General features: G+C 42.6%; 1 pseudogene; it reads right to left on the minus strand.

Annotated features, from left to right (window-relative positions):
- Positions 1–14,654: 14,654 nt before the first annotated feature.
- On the minus strand, positions 14,655–15,065 carry LOC147505548 (cysteine endopeptidase RepA pseudogene; annotated as a pseudogene).
- Positions 15,066–15,779: the final 714 nt, after the last annotated feature.

Consider the following 15,779-nt stretch of genomic DNA (forward strand, 5'->3'; position numbering starts at 1 on the left):
TTAACGAAACTTAACCTTTATATTGGCACCGTCTGTGGCTCGATTTCTTGAGTTCACAACCCTTCAAACAAAAAACCTTCAATCAAATCTCAAGCCCACGAAGCATGGAAAGCCTCCAGGACCACCTGAAGAGTATGGCCACCCGGATGGAAGCCATGAACGGTAGCATCACCCTACTCCGGCAGGAGAACGCAGCACTAAAAACCTAGGTCGAGTCCCAGAACCTGAATGGATTCATCGCTGAGGATGGAATTAACGAGGTCAACCAACAAATTAACAACCTCTCCCAGGGGATCGAATAAAGCACCGGCAAAAAGTACACCACTCAAGTCGTTCAGAAGATGCTGAAGACGTATCGAGCGTCCTTTTTCACGCTCGAGGTACTCAATAAACCCTCCCCTCAAGATTTCATTCAGCCTTAGTTCGTAATGTACGATGGCAGCATGTGCCCTGGTCAGCACATAGCTCGCTACATTTAGAGCTTTGCACTCTACAGTGCGTAGGAGTTTGACCACCTATAGTGTTGCTTGTTTCCAGCAAGCTTAAAAGATGGAGCTCTCGATTGGTTATACTCGCTGGGACCGAACTCAATCGACAGCTTCGAAAAACTAACTAACCAGTTTGCCAGCTAGTATCTCCACAATAGACGTAAGACATCTGACCTCAATTCACTCTTCCAGTTATCTCAAAAGAGTGACGAACCAATTTGCACCTTCCTGGGACGTTTCAAGACAGAGGTACTGTCTATGGAGAGCTTCCTTAAGGAGTCCTTCGCCACAGTGGCCTTCACCAAAGCGATCAGGAAGAACACTGATCTGTCCAGGTCGCTCATGAAGGAACACCCTGAAACACTGGCCGAACTGTACGCACGTGTAGAGAAGTACATCAAGCTTGTAGAAGGCCTCGAAAAAGAAAGATTGAAGGTAGCAGGTGAGGTCGCTGCGATCTCAGATAGCACCCCATCTTCTAAGAATCGACCCAGGCAACATGGTCAACAGACCAGCACCCGAACCCAAACCAAAAGAGAGTTCACGGTGCTTACAAGATCTCTAAGCTATATTTTAGAGAAAATAAAAACAACGGCCTATTACTGAGGTAAAATGGCCAGAAGACACATTAGGAAAGCCGTACTGCGCTTTCCATAAAGCAAAGTACCATGAGACCAACAAATGCCACGAGCTCAAGCACTACCTCCAAGACCTCATTGAGGCAGGCCATATCAAGCACTATACTGATATATCATTGAGGTAGGCCATATCAAGCACTACCTCCAAGACCTCATTAAGCTTATGGCTCGCAGAAAGCGAAGTCGAACTCCACCACGCAACCACAACCAAGATAGCTCCCGCACTCGAAGATGCTCAGTGGACCGATTTCGTCATGATCGTCGCCAGCACTCATCTGATAGAGATAACAACAGAACGATCAACATGATCACCTTCCAGGACGACTCTGTCATGTCCACAAGGGAGAAAAGGAGACGGGTAGGTGCCCTAAAAAAAGTCTACCAGTTCTCCTCACAAGCGGCTCCTGCCCCACACACCACTGGCCGCAACTCAGGAGATATCACTTTCACTGAGGCCGACCTCAACAAGGTGTGCCTCCCGCATAACGACGCTCTGGTTGTCCATGTCAAAATCAACGACTAGACAGTAAAGCGCGTTTTGATCGACCCAGGCAGCTCATGCGATATTTTGTTCTACCAGACTATCAAGGAGATGAACCTGCCCAAGTCGGTTATGATTGATCCAATAGCCCCCCCTCTATGGCCTCAATAGATCTTGAGCTGACCCAATTGGAGACATAATTCTACCTGTCTCAGTCAAGTCATGTGAAGATAAAGTCAGCATCAACACGCGCTTCAGCGTTTTGGATGTCAACTCGTCTTATACTGCTATTTTAGGACGCCATTGGATCCACAAGATGTAAGCAGTGCCATCAACACTCCATCAGGTTTTATGCTTCCCTAGCCCCAAAGGCATGATGGAGCTCAGAAGCAACCAGTTTGATGCCTACAATTGCAATAAGATCTTCTCAGTCAACAAGCCTGCTGGGGCTTCACTCAAAAATAAATGAGAGATCGCCAAAACCAAGCTGGCAGAAGACTTTATCTCTGAGGTCAAGACCTTGACCAAGACCCCCTGTAGCGAACTCGCAAAGGAGAACACTGGGGGCTCGGTCAAAAACGTCCCTCCAGAAGTCCAGACCCCAGAGGTCGCCCCACCCCTTCAGATCAAGGAGACACCACAAAAGACCAAGACCACATAGGTCGCCAGCCGACTCGAGGCAACCTTTCGGGCCGAAATGGGGAAAAGGTCAACCTTGAACTCCCGGGATGACCCCAAGTTCGTTTATGTAGAGCTAATCTTGATCCTACTCTCAAGGCACAACTTGTAAGCTTTTTATTATTAAATAAAGATGTTTTTGCTTGGTCGTATATCGATGTGCCTAGAATTGATCCTAATATCGCATGCCATAAGTTAAATGTTAACCCCAATGCTAAACCAGTTCGCCAACGATGACGAAAGTTATCCCTTATATTCCAGAAAGCAATCAATGAAGAGGTAAAAAATCTCAAAAAAGTTGGTTTCATTAGGAAGGTCGATTACACTGAATGGGTTGCTAACATAGTAGTAGTCTCAAAGAAGAACAACATAGTTCGCCTTTGCGTGGACTTTACCAACCTAAATCAGGAAACTCCTAAGGATAGCTTCCCCTTACCAAGAATCGACCAACTTGTGGACCAGACCTGTGGCCACTAGCTCTTGTCATTCATGGATGTCTACAGTGGCTATAGCCAAATCCCACTAGCAGGAGAAGACCAAGAGAAAACTTCATTCATAACAGAGTAAGGGATTTATTGTTACAACGTCCTACTGTTCGGCCTCAAGAATGCTGGAGTGACCTACCAGCGACTCATCATCAATATGTTCCAAGACATGTTAGGTGACACCATAGAAGTCTACATAGATGACATGGTCGTCAAAAGCAAGAAAGCTGGAGATCACTTAGATCACCTCATACAAGCATTCTCCAGACTTCGGTGAACTCAGATGAAGCTTAACCCTGAGAAATGCCTCTTTGGAGCATCCTTAGGGAAATTTCTGGGGTATCAGGTCTCACAACGTGGGATAGAAGTAAACCCTGATCAGATTCGAGCGTTCTTGGACATGCTCGACCCAAAAGCAAAAAAGCAGATACATAAACTGTCAGAAATGGTGGCAGCTCTAAACCGATTCATATTGAGAGCATCAGACAAATGTCGACCTTTCCTACAAATTCTCAATAAGGGCGAACAATTCTCATGGAACGAGCAATGCCACCAAGCGTTCTCTACTCTCAAGGACTATTTGACAACACCACTTGTACTAGCAAAACCGATTGATGGTGAAACGATGGGGTTGTACTTAGCTATGTCTGGCTTCACTATCAGTTAAGTTCTCTTCAAAGAGGAGCAGAATGCAGAGAAACCGATCTACTTCACAAGCAAGACATTGTTGCTAGTTGAGAAGAACTACTCCCACATTGAGCAAGAAAATTGCTCACCAAGCACATCCAATCAAAGTGCCCTACTTTATTCAGCAAGAAAATTCAGGCCCTACTTCCAAGCACATCCAATCAAAGTGCTCACCGACCTGCCATTAAAGAAGATCCTTCTAAAAGCCAACAAGACAACTCGCATGGCAGTATGGGCAGAAGAACTCGGTGAACACCACATTGAGTTCACCCCAAGAACTTCTCAGAAAGGGTCAGGTCGTTGTTGATTTCTTAACATATTTCCCAATTGACGACCTAAACTGAAACCAGAGGACAACACCCCGACCTCTAAACCACACAACCCGCCAGTAGGGTCACTCTTCATGGATGGAGCTAGCAGTCCAGGTGGCAGTAGAGTCAGAGTAGTCCTAGTGTCACCATATGGCTCCATAGTGGAAAAATCAGTTCGCATTGATTTTGTGACCTCCAACAATGAAGCTGAGTACGAAGCCCTAATCATGGAACTTTGCATGGCGTTAGAACTCAATGTTCACGAGCTCAAGGTTTTTAGCGATTCACAACTGGTCGTTTGCCATGTCGCCAATGAGTGTATCACCAATGAAGGTAACCTTTCTAAATACCTTCAAGTTGTAAATCAATTACTATCTTCTTTCAAGAAAGTTACCATACATCATTTACTACGGGAAGAGAATTGCCACGCTGACAGCTTGGCATACCTCGCGACCCAAACACCGAACTGCGACCCTAGGAAACTACTCATCAAAGTCATTGATAGACCTGCTTACCAAAATGAGCACGTCCTAGAAATTACCGATCTATGAGATGAGTCACACATGGATGTAACCTATCATAGAGTATATCCATCTAGGCAAGACACCACCAGATCAAATCAAGGCTAGACAGGTTCAATACTAATCAGGTCGTTACTGCCTAGTAAACGGCAAACTTTTCAAAAAGTCCACCGGAGGATCCCATCTGAGGTGCATAATTAAGCCCATAACAAGGTCAGATGATTTTCGTAGAGATCCACGTGGGAGAATGCGGAAACCACATAGGATGTCACTATTTGGCTCACAAAGTGATCTCACAAGGATACTTCTGGCCAAGAATGCAGATCGATGCCAAGAAGTATGTACTCAAATGCATTAAGTGCCAAACATTTGGCCACAATATCATCCAGCCAGCTCGAGAACTCATCAACATTGCCAGCCCTTGGCCATTTCATATGTGGGGCCTGGACATCATGGGTCCATTCATTTCACAGAAAAGCACAAGCTTCCGGTTCGTTCTAGTTGTAACATATTATTTCACCAAATGGGTGGAAGCGATCCCTTGGCTCATGTCAAGGAATCTAATGTCAGAAACTTCATCTGGACCAACATCATTACCAGATTTGGCCTCCCCCACACATTGGTGATGGATACCGGCTCTCAGTTTAAGGGAAAAACAATTAAAGAATTCTTGGCCAAGTGGAAAATCGTTCACGCGTTCTCTACTCCCTAGTACGCCCAGAGCAATGGTCAAGCAGAAGTTAGTAACAAAGCAATTATGGAGAACTTGAAAAAAAGAAAAAAAAAAAAAAGCCAGTGGCCAATGCAGCTAGAAAACATTCTATGGGCTCATAAAACGACAACTTGTTCTAGTACAGTCGAGTCACCGTTCTCACTATGCTACAATACTGAGGCCGTCATCCCTACTGAGCTGACAATTACAACGACTCGATCTGAGATCATCGAATCTGGTTAGAACTATTCCATTCTTGCTATTAGGGTCGACTTACTCGAAGAACAACGCGACCTAGCAGTTGTTCGAGTGGTATTCTACCATCAAACTCTGAGGAAGACATACAACAAACGAGTAAACCCTCGAAGTTTTCAACCTAGCGACCTAGTCTTGAAAAAGACTAAGGATGACTCGAAACTGGCACCAACATGGAAGGCCCTTATATAATAGAACGAGTCGTTAGCAATGGAGCATATTGGATCAAGACCCAAGACGGAAAGGCATTACCATGACCTTGGAATACTTTCTTGTTAAATAAATTTTATCAATAAAAGATTCCATTGCCATGAATTCTTTCTCTTAGGACTATAGTTTCTATTTTTGCATCAATGCACTGCAATCTCTCAATATTATTAAATAGACGCACAACTCGCTCTCTAAAAGCAAAATGATAACCTGAACAAAAACGCTCTCAAGAGCTTAAACGTTCTTTGTGCTAAAATGCTCACTCAAGCTCAAGGCTACATAGCACCACCACTTCTCACTAGTTGGGGACCTATACTTCTAGGACCGACTCAGTGCAAAATGCTCTCTAAGAGCCAAACGTTTATTTGAACTTAAATGTTTTCCGGAGCTTAAACGTTCAACATAATAAAACGCTCTCTCGAGCTCACAGGCTACTTAGCTTTAACATTTCTCACTAGTTGCAAACCTACAACTCTAGGATCAACATAGTGCAGAATGTTCTCTAGAGCAGTCAGAACGCTTGCTTGAACTAACACGCTCTCTAGAGCTACAACGTTCTCTACGTTTAAACGCTCATTCGAGCTCACCAACTACATAGCTCAAACACTGCTCATTAGTTGAAAACCTACACTTCTAGGGTCAACTAAGTGTAGTAAGTCCACTAAAAGCAACACGTTTACACATGCCAAAACCGTCACTAGAGTAAAACACTTACTCATGCAACAAAAAGAATTAGGCGAATTGCCTAGGCGAGCCCAGAAAACCAGTTCTATTGTATCACAACCACTAAAAAAATTCAGAAACCACACAAATCTCATAAGAAGAAACATAGATCAAATAACATTGGACAAAGCTTCGGTATGCAATAGCTCCAAGTTATCAGGAATACCACTCTCAACATCAGTAGACAGAACGGCAACAGAGTTTTCTGGAACGTCAACATGCACCTCAATTACCTCAGTAGCAACAACAATACCGGTAGACGGAGCATTACTAGCATCATATCTCCAGGTACGTCAAGCACACTTGTACCTTGAGCCCCACATTCATGCTCTTCTTTCAATTGAAAGCACGACTACTCCAATTCATCATAATCTTGGCACACAACGTCATACACTTGCTGAGCTTTCTGAGCAACCGATTTGCAGTTCTTGGTGTACTCAGTGACCGTACCAACCTTCTCCTGCAATTCGGTAATCGAGCTGACCATTGTCGACCTCTCCAACACAACATCGTTGTACATTTTCCTCAGATGCTCCATTTATTTCTTTTCAGCCTCTTGAACAATCTACATGTTTGCCAATTCTGCCTTAACCTTCTCTAACTCGCATTTCTCAGCTTCACTTATCTGGACTGTCTGTTTCAATTTCTGATACCCAGCAAGCAACTACAAAAGACACACCAATGTTAATTCCAGCCACAAGACAAAAAGATGACAAATAAGATGAAGGCTTACCAAGCAATAAGCCATATCCATGGTCCTCAGATTCTCATCCAGATCTTTGGCATCCAGCTCCTTCCTGTCACCATCGAGCACAACTCTATCCAAGATATAACTAGCAATGGGTGCCGACCTGAAGCTACAATCAGATCGTTTAACTACATGCTTCTTCCTCGTCTTCTCACTAACGTAGATGAGGTTGGGATCCAGGTCGTCACCCCTGCTCCTAACAGAAGCCGGTTTACCACTATCTCTAGCAACCGCTTTTCCCTTACCTCACATCAACTTCCAGACTCATCCCTTTCTCAAAACTATCTAGGTCGGGTATGCTCAGATCGAGCCTACCCCTATACCTCGAGCTCCTGGTCGCCTTCCCGCTAGTTCGCTAGGAGCAAAGCACCCGACCTACTACCAGTAGAGTGGTCGGTGACCCTAACCACTTTGGTGGCCCTAGGATCAGGTGCATCTGCCTTCCGCTTAGCTAGGTTGCTTGGCCGGCGATGCACAAACCCGATCTCCTCCAGGTCTAGAGGCGAGCCCTCCCTTGACCTCTCTTGTGGAGTGACCCCCACACCATCAGTGCCACCATGGACAGGTTGCCTCATTGAGACACCCCCGGACCTAAAGGTCCCAGCTCCTCCGGCAGGACGCCCATACCCAGAACGGTTCTTATTCCTTTCTTCCTTAGTAACAATCCCAATATTTCCCCTTTCCATTGTTGACTCAGTAGACGACTCACTATCAATTCGACCACGCGCTCGCTTCTTTTGGTTCCTTCTCTTCAAACGTACCTGACGACCTCCCCTCTCCACAAAGTAGTTAACTACTTCGGGCAGCCTTTTTTGTTTCTGAGCTCGACTTAGCTTAGCAAACTTCTCAATACCCGACGCGAACTTCCCCTGGAAACAGCGACCTCTGCAAAACGTCAAAGAGATGAATCAAATTCAAAACCAACTACCAAAACATATGAGCAACAGACAATAAAGTGATACATACCAACAAAATTACAAACCCGACGTTTCAGCACTAAACCCAGGGGCACAATAATTTCCAACCACCAACAACGGTCTATTTTCCCAGGGTTCGTTGCTAACCCCATCCAGGACGCTCAACTTCCCGGTCAGTGTCTGTAAATTAAAATTGTTGGCCCTGGACCGCTTCACAACATATTGCTCCATGATATCAACAACCTCAATGCGATACACCACTCTCATTCAACATATCAAATACCCTTAACAAACGCCAGGTATTGCCAACGAACTGGTAGGGCGTTTTCTCACAAAAATTTAAAAAATCATAGGTTAACCTGGAGAACGGTAACCGCATTCTAGCCCTTAGTTGTCCCTCACAAACCACCACCCCATAATCTCTATGGAACGAACTCTGTGCTAAAAACGTTCTCTACAGACCCTAGCTCGTAAATAGCTAGTTCGCTGACCGTTATACCACAACCTTCCCTTAACTCTATAAAGCTATTTACAACGTTTCTATCTACAATTCTAGGAGGTAAACCACTAGAAGAAGAAGATGCCATAGCAGAACTGGAATTATTCGTTATAGCTATTACAGATGATGATCTCACTTCTACCTCCTCACTCTCGAAACCTACCGACTCCGCTATTACTTCATCAGATTGTGTGTCATCTGAATCAGACATGTTGTTTTTATTATGAACAAAGACCTACACCGGACTACTAAGAGAGAAAGAACAAAAAGCAGGAGAAACGAAAATATGGCAAAGAAACTAACCTGGTACTCTAAAACCTTTGCAAAGTTCTAAAAAATGAGGGAACGGTGGCTCTTCAATTCACCAGCAATGTTTTTGTGAAAAAAAAACCTTTCAGTTCCCAAGGCAAGTCATGATTGCACTCAAACCCTAGACGACATGTCACCTTTTATAGCGTCTTTTCAAATTCCACAAAACGAGGCAGTTGGAATTTCTCATTACACCTGTTCGCATCTTCACATGTGCTAAACACGTGCTATCGTTCTCTCTCAACAAGTCGCTCATGTGCATAATAGCGACCTACTGAGATGGGGCTATGTGAGGGAGTAATATTCACATCCAATTAATATCCCACACGTGTCCAGCATATATAGAACTACCAACCGACCTCGTATCCTCGTCCTCAGAGCTCGCTTCATAGTGACTTGACTTAGGCAACAAACAGATTCAACTCGCATCCACAATGATGTCACCACCAACCGATCTCACATACTCGTCTTGTGAGCTCGCTTCTAAGTGACTCGAGTCGAGTAAATGATCTCACCCCAAAGCGACCTCCATAACGTATGTCTTTATTACAACCATCAAGACCGAGACTTCAAGCACGCTTAACAATAAATGTCCTTAACTCGCCATCAAGGCTCGCAAGTGACCTGAAGACCTGGATCTGACCTGACACAGGAAAGCAAGAGGCGCAGGTACCTTGCCTATATAAAGAGGATGAGGAACTATGCCTGACCTGATTCAAGTCTCCCCCTATCAGAGAGAGAACTTGATACGTAGGCAGTTCGTCCATACGAACTCGGTCAATTCAATCCCTCAAACACCTTTCTCCCCAAAGATTGCCTACATCAGTAATGTTAACAAAACTTAACCTTTACACTATTCATGAACTAGGTTATGAACTAGGTTGTGAACTCCCTTTACTATTCAAACTCCATTTACTATTTAGTGAACTAGGTTATGAACTGGATTTACTATTCACAAACTCGCTTTCTTGGTCTAGTTTATAACAATTGGTATTCAGAGCCTACGTTTATGGTGACCATGATAAGTGAAGTGGAAAAACTAGCTAAAGGAACACAACACCAAGTTAATAAGATGCAAGGGTTAATTACTCAAGTCAACAACAGATTAATCAAAGAGATCCAAGCAAGAGAAGTAGCATAAAGGAAAATAGAGGCGAGACTTGAACTTTCAGATAAGAAGTTAGACGCTAGATTTAACCAGCTGTTGAAAATAATGAATGACAAAGGGAAGAACACCACCGTAGTGGTTGAGTTGCCTTCTGGGTCTAGAACTCCTCTAGAAACCACCACTGAAGCTGAACAATCGACAACTTACTCAAGACAAAAGATTTCAAATGACTGGAATGACCATGGTAATCTTCTTAAAACCCCTAAGTTAGAATTTCCACATTTTGACGGCACTAATCCTTGTGTGTGGGCTAGGAAGTGTAATCAGTTTTTTCACTTGCATCCCATGGATGATAAAAAAAAAGATTAGTATAGCATCACTATACTTTGAAGGACGCGTAGATTCATGGTTCCTAACTTACCAAGATGGGAAGGAATTAGTAGATTGGAATGCTTTATTTGAAGTCATTTGTGGTCGATTCGAATTGGTAGGGCAAGAGAACTATGTAGGAAGTTTTAATAAACTGATTCAAGTGGGTACGATTGATGAATACTTTGAGCATTTTGAAGAACTTCAAGCTCGATCTTATGGTGAGTAAAAATAAACAGTTCAGTAAATAGTACTTTGTCCTTAGTTTTTTGAGTGGGTTGAAGGAGGAATTGAAAGCTTCTATTCAAATATTTAAGCCAACAACACTAAGTAGTGCACTATATTTGGCTAGAATGCAAGACATAGCTTTGGAAGCTCAAGTTAAGAGGGCAACAAAACCCATACAAAGAAATTTTACCAACACCACTTCATACTTCTATACTCCACCTTTCCAAAACAAACTACCACAAACGTCTATTCCCACCCCAAAGGTCCCTTTCACCACAACCAAAATCAATACCAACCCGCCCAATACCATCACTACCAACACCAACCTACCACCCATCAAAAGGCTCACACTTGCCCAAATGAAAATCAGAAGAGACAAAGGCGTCTGTTATAACTGTGATGAAATCTATAAGCCTGGCCACAAGTGTAAGAGCCAACATTATTTATACATGTTGGTAGGAACAGAAGAGGATACTGACACAGAAGAAGCCGAACAAACAGAGGAGCAATTGCTGCAACAAGTGGAAATTGACATGGAATCTCTCTTTAGGCCTTAACTGGCAATGTGGGCCAGAATACCATTCGTATCCCAGGATTTATCAAGAAGAAACCTATTAATGTGTTGATTGACACATGAAGCACACATAGTTTTTTAGATTATGAGGTGGCTAAACAAGCAGGCTGTAAACTCAATCTCACTACACAAATGTTAGTCACCGTAGGTAATAGGGAGAGGACCATTAGTAACGCCATTTGCAACAACTTAAAATGGGAAATGCAAGGTCATGCCTTTGAGGATAACATCAGAATTTTACCCTTGGGGGGATGTGATATGGTACTGGGTGGAGATTGGTTAAAACAATGTGGGGATGTACTCATAATCTTCAAAAACTTCAGTTGACCTTTAAGAAAGATGGCAAGAAGATAGTACTGAAAGGTGGACAGGAAACTGCTTCTCTTAAGATGATCACTGCCAAGGTTTTATCAAAGTTTATAAGAAAGAATACTCATGCTCTAGTGGGCAAAATCTTCTCTATCACAGCTATTGAACTGAAACCAGAGATTCCAATTGAGGTGACTTCTCTACTTCAAGAATTCAGGGACTTTTTTCAGGAACCTACTAGCCTTCCACCGTCAAGAATTTTAGACCATCATATCCCACTTAAATCCAATGCATAACCTACAAACCAACAACCCTACAAACATCCATACATCAAAAAATTTGTCCTAGAAACTCTAATGAAGCAGATGTTGCAATCCAGACTCATTCAACCTAGCCACAGTCCTTTTGCATCTCCAGTGTTATTAGTTAAGAAGAAAGATGGTACATGGCATTTCTGTGTTGATTACAGAAAGCTCAATACTATGACAGTGAAGGACAAATTCATGATGCCAGTCATAGATGAATTACTAGATGAGTTGCATGGAGCTTGCATATTCTCCAAGATAGACTTACGGTCAGGTTACCATCAGATTTTGGTCCACCAAGAAGATGTTTACAAGATTGCCTCCAGAACTCACCAAGGACATTACGAATTTAAGGTAATGCCTTTTGGACTCACTAATTCCCTAGCCACTTTTCAAGCATTGATGAATAATATTTTCAGTCCATATCTAAGAAAGCATGTATTAGTTTTCTTTGATGACATTTTAGTCTACAACACCAATTTGGAGGAACACTTACTGCATTTGAGGTAAATTATGACTACTCTTAGGGAACATACCCTATATGCCAAGGCTTCAAAGTGTACTTTTGCCCAGCCTCAATTAGAGTATCTAGGTCATTTAATCACACCCAATGGAGTAGGTGTTGACCCTACCAAGATTGAAGCCATGGTCAATTGGCCCAAGCTTACAACACTCAAAGCCTTGAGAGGGTTTTTAGGTTTAACAGGGTATTAGAGAAGATATGTTCAAGGATATGGGAATATAAGTAGACCTCTCACCGAGATGTTAAAGAAAAATAATTTTAAGTGGTCACTAATGGCTACAGAGGCATTTGAGGAATTGAAACAAGCAATGACCTCTACACCTGTATTGGCACTTCCGGATTTTCAACAACCTTTCATTGTGGAGACTGATGCATGCGCTTGAGGCATAGGGGCTGTTCTAATGCAAGGCGGTCGACTTATTGCTTTTTTCAGCAAAGCACTCGGTCTAAAGGCACTAGGGTTTTCTACCTATGAAAAGAGCTACTAGCCATTGTGATGGCAGTAAACAGATGGCGCTCTTATCTTATAGGACACCACTTTATCATTCACACAGACCAACAGAGTATTAAGTTTTTCATGGAACAAAGAATCACTACCTTACTATAATAGATGGCTCACAAAGGTACTAGGTTTTGATTTTGAGATTAGGTATAAGAAAGGTAAAGATAACACTGCAGTTGATGCCCTGTCCAAAATTTCAGAAGACCAAGGAGAATGCCGCCTCATTACTGAAATACAACCTCTATGGATGCAAGAAGTCTCACTCAGTTATGATCAAGACCTCACTTTGCAACATATCATTTCCCAACTCTTGATATCTCCTACTAGCCTTCAACATTATACTTATGAAGCAGGCATCCTCCGTTACAAAGGGAAACTTTTTATTGGCAATAACAATGCCCTAAGATCAAAGTTGTTATCTACCATTCATTCTTCTTCCATGGATGGTCATTCTGGAATTCAAGCCACTTACCTCCGGGAAAAATCTTATTTCTATTGGCCGGGTTTAAAGAATGAGGTACTCAAATTGGTAACTAACTGTGATATTTGTTAGAGGTGCAAAGGTGAGCACAAGTTTCCTGCAGGACTTCTACAACCACTTCCAATTCCAAACCATGCATGGTAGCATATCAACATGGATTTTATTGATTGACTTCCCAAATCAAAAGGCAAGGAAGTAATTTTAGTGGTTGTTGACAGATTTACAAAGTACAACCACTTCTTGGCCATCAACCACCCTTATACTACTTCTTCTATTGCTAAAGTCTTCATGGATAACATCTACAAGCTATATGGCCTCCCTCAATCCATTATCTCAGACATAGATAATGTTTTCATTAGTGCTTTATGGCAAGGATTATATAAAGCACTAGGGACAGAGGCACATTTAAGCACTGCCTATCACCCTCAAACGGATGTCCAAACCGAGCGCACCAATGCATGTTTAGAGACATATTTGAGGTGCATGACAGGGCATTCTCCTCAACAATGGGTCAAATGGCTTCCACTTGCAAAATGGTGGTTCAATAACAACTACCACACAAGTCTCAAAATGCCCCCATTCACTGCTCTCTATGGCTACCCTCCACGACACCTTGCCATTCTGACAACTGTCAACACTTCCATTGGGGCAGTTAAAGAGTATCTTAAGCAGTGACAACACATGGTAGGAGTGATTAATTAAGAAGATCTGTCAAAAGGTCAAGAGCGCATGAAGTTCTATGACAAAGTTTTTGGAGATTGGGTCTACTTGAAGCTACAAAGAAAACATCCATCTCCATTCGCAAGAATCTTAAGCTTTCCAAGTTTTATGCCCCTTTCAGGTGACAACAAGGATAGGTGTAGTAGCTTACAAGCTATACCTCCCACCAAACTCCAAAATCCACCCAATTTTCCATGTATCTCAACTCAAGCAGAAGTTAGGTTCCACTGCAGTACCAATTCCTCAGCTTCCCCTTGTTGATCAGGCTGGAAAATTCTTAATGGAACCTATAATCTTTCTTCCTCGCAGAATTATTCCCCAAAACAACCAAGCTGTAGCTCAAGCCCTCATTCAATGGTCTCATACTTCTCCAGAGGATGCCACTTGGGAGGATTGGGCAAACATCTCGGCACATTACCCTCAATTCAATCCTTGAGGACAAGGATTTTTAAAGAAGTCGGCATTATCATGTCCTACATGGACCATGGTGGTAGCTTACATAGACTAACAACAAAACTGATTCCATCTTAGCAGCAGGGCATCAACAGGGCAAATGAGTAATTTAGTAAGATAGAAGAATGTAGAAAGGACACGTGTAAGTAGAAAATCTCTTGAATTTGGTGATAAAGGGAGAGGAGTTTTATAGAAGAAAAGAAGAGAAAATAGTTAAAAACTCAGGCTCTAGTTTCGGTGAAACAGAGATTAGGCTCTTTATTCTTTTTGAATCAGAGATAGATTTGTTTATTTTCATTTTCAATTTACTATTCATGAACTAGGTTATGAACCCCTTTACTATTCAAACTCCATTTACTATTTAGTGAACTAGGTTGTGAACTCGATTTACTGTTCACAAACTCGCTTTCTTGGTCTAGTTTATAACATAGTGCCCCAAGACTTTTTTACCAACCAATATTTAGTTTTGTCACTAGTTGCGCCAAAGGCAACTGCGGTAACACCATGGTCCAAGTCAGTGCCACAATCTCCAGTGAAAACACCACTCGAGTAGAATTGGAAGGCATATCCACTTGTGTCAATGGAAACTAAAATGGGTTTTTTAGCCATAGCCTGTAGTAGTGCGTTCTCGTCGTTGGCTAGAACATCTTCATAACCATTTATCTGAGCTGCACTGGAAGCTGCCTCTTTCTTGTTGCAAGTGGCATCAACTCCTTGGTAGGGGTAGTTAGCTTCAGTGGTGAGTCTTTTGTTTTGTTGGATAAATTCGAAGGCATCTTCCATGAGACTGTTGGGGATTATACCAATACCAATCGATTCCCCACTACACATATAACTTGTATATGGACACAATTCAACTCCAGACAAATTCTAAATATCAACTACAACCTATACTAACATGCCCAACTCGCTAAACAACTATTAACAACAAATAATAATGTAAAGCAGTAAAAGCAAACCACAACACAAAGATTTACCGTGGTTCGGCCAATGATGCCTACTTCCACAAGAGCCAGTTCTTAATAAAGTGGGAAGGAAGATTACAATCTCTCCTTTCAGTCTTTCACCTTACTAGATTACTCTTATCTCTTTACAGGGTTGTATCTCTATAAAGATTATCTCTCAATCTTGATAGCTTTCAAGATTGGGTTTCTCTCTCTTTGTTTTGGTCTGGATTCCAATCCTTCTGACTTGGTTAGTTAGGTTTTCCAAAACCTTGATTTTGGTTTTATCTCCAAAAACCAAATTTCGCGGTTACTGTAGCGAATCCCATGAAAATTAGACTTGGTAGGCTGGTGCCTTTTGAGCGGGTCGCACTAAAACACTAGAGATCGAGCTGGTGCACTTCTTTGGCGCTGGTCGCGCAAACACTGGAGTAATGAGTGCAGGTGCGCTCTCTCGGAATGGTCGCCGCCTTCAAGCACTGGACTGATTCTAAGTTACGAGCACAGTCGCCTCCTCGAGAGCCCTTGGTAGCGCTCGACATATCAACGCCGAATCAGCTCCGTTTCTCTCTAGCTCTATTTCTCTCCTCATGTGAGGGGT

The sequence above is a fragment of the Coptis chinensis genome, chromosome 4, assembly GCF_015680905.1.
Source record: "Coptis chinensis isolate HL-2020 chromosome 4, ASM1568090v1, whole genome shotgun sequence".
NCBI lineage: Eukaryota > Viridiplantae > Streptophyta > Magnoliopsida > Ranunculales > Ranunculaceae > Coptis > Coptis chinensis.